Source organism: Polyodon spathula, chromosome 2 (assembly GCF_017654505.1).
Source record: "Polyodon spathula isolate WHYD16114869_AA chromosome 2, ASM1765450v1, whole genome shotgun sequence".
NCBI classification, from domain to species: domain Eukaryota; kingdom Metazoa; phylum Chordata; class Actinopteri; order Acipenseriformes; family Polyodontidae; genus Polyodon; species Polyodon spathula.
The window spans coordinates 11,137,892-11,140,326 of record NC_054535.1 but is presented as its reverse complement, the minus strand read 5'-3'; positions in this window follow the sequence as shown (position 1 = coordinate 11,140,326).

The following is a 2,435-nucleotide window of genomic DNA, read 5'->3' as shown; positions in this document are numbered from 1 at the left end:
GAAATGTCTTTGTCCTTGCTTATGTTTCATAATTACCTGCCTACTTGGAAGCTGTGACTTGGTAAGCTTGTTTCTCAACACTAGACTATATTGTCTCTGGTAAGATTTAGAGTGAAGATAAAGTCGGGCTCAACACACATACAGTGCTCCTTTTAATATTTCAGGTGCCGAGTTTGGAAATGTAATACAACATTTCTTTACAGATTAATTGTTTAAGTGCTAAATAAACCCAAGGATACATTTGACACTTACTTTAGAGTAGACTAATGCACATTCCACTGCACCCTTCACAGTAGTCACCTGGCTGGATACATTGAAGCCCTATGCAGGTCTGTTTGTGTATTCAGAACAAGATAATGGTGTTAAAGTCTGATTGAATTTGAATGCTATCTGATTCCTTGGTAGAATAAATAACCTGTTATCCACACACAGAATGTGGGTGAAGAAGGAAAATCCAGTTCATTATGAAGCTCAGCTAATCCATCGGGTCAGACAGATCCTTATTCGTTGTGGTGCTTATGTGTGTATATATCTATCACATACTTTAGATATTAGAAGAATGTTACCTACACTTCTCAATTTTTTGGGTGGAAATCTTTAAAATCATTCAATATTTAACTTCTGAAAACATTGGCAATCTTTGTGTTGTGGATTCTATATCAGTGTCTGTATTTAGATTTTAACCTTGGTTAAAAGGAAATGTTTATCAAATAGAACATTTCTTGCTTTAAAATGAAGAAAAATGCACAAATGGGTCTATTTTGGATTTGATATAGATGGAAAAAAGATTTTGACAACAGACATGAACATAAAAACAAGAAAATGTACGAAGAGGAGACTGTTTGGCCCATCTCAGCTTGTCAGGTTCCTGGTAGCTGATTGATCTCAGAATTTTTCTCTCAAAATTGTTTTGACTGCAAAACTATGCTCCACATCTGGTCTAAGCTGTACTGCGGTTTGTGTTCTACCACACAACTAGAGTTTAAAATACCGGTACAAATTTGTACATCCAAATATCTCAGTGTCAGTACCTAGTACCAAGTCAGGTTCAGAATACAAAATATGGGCATCCCTGTAATCCCTCTGTTGCTCTGGCAGAAAGATGGTGCTTGGGACAAAAAGTAGGGGGGTCCTAAAATGTGAGCGTGAAGTGACTGTTAGCACAGCCAATGTTTTCCCCTCAGTCTTCAGAAGCATATACTACAGTAATACAGTATTCCAGGACACACAAGAAGGAGATAAAGAAAATCATCATATGTCAAGTTTGTGTGATTTATTTATGCTTGCATTTTTTTTTTTTCTTTTTCTGTTTTTTTTTTCCCCCAAGTAAACAAAGAGTCGACACATAGTTCATGGGACACGAGCAAGGGCTACGTGGAGTAAGCCCTGGGAATTGAAATAGGATAGGATTTCTCCTTGGCTCGTGGATAGTCACTGTCATAGAGGTGACACCGAACTGTTTGGCCTCCAAGGCTGAGAAGCAAACCTTACTTCCCCCAAGGGGAAAATGAAGAGAAGGATAGCAGATACCTACTGTGCTTCCAAGATGATTCAGTAGGATGGAATGGTCTACAATAACAAAGGTAGCACTTAGATCTAGAAGAATTAAAACTGATGGAAAGCATGAGTTTATCAGCAGATCATTCACAACTCTGACAACGATCGTCTCGGTGCTATGTGTAGCAGGAAAACCAGACTGAAACTTCTCGAATATACCCAATATAGATTGGCCTATAGTTATTGAGAACTTAAGCAGAGTCTTTACCACAGCAGCCTTAAGAGCTGAGTAAACTATACTGGTGGAGAGTGAACCATTTATAATGTTTAAAACGTAAGTGTTAATAACACCAAGAAAATCTTTTGTTAATAGTTTTGCAGGAATCGGATCAAGAGAGCATCATGTAGCAGCTCTCATACTGTATGTTGAAATAGCCCCGTCAGTTCCTGTAAGGTAATCAAAGAAAAAGCCCTCATAGTAGCCTTTATAGGTGTAGTTGGTAACATTGTGTTGGAGTCCTCCTTAACAGAAGGTGTCTGTTGAATCTCATTTCTGATGTCTAGTATTTTATTTTTAAAGAAATGTAAGAAGTGGGTAGAAGAGTTTGGAGTCGGTTCTAGGCCTTCTAGGAACCGGGTTACCCGATTCCTGGAAAGGGTTAATTACACCGTTTTTGCCCCTAAAGCCCTACGAACTAATGTGCGTTTGTTTGTGGCTATAGATCATTGTACGTCATGGGAGAAGGGAAGGGAATGCAAGCCAGCTGACAGCATGCATTTCTGTATGTTCTGCTTTCACATTTTTAAAATGGTCAGTTTGAACAGCTGACCTTGCTTTAGTACAAAGCTCATGCCACATACTGTTTTACATAATGGTAACATTGCTCTTAAATTACTGTGACTGATTCTTTGGCTGAAAAAATATTATCAGCTCATCA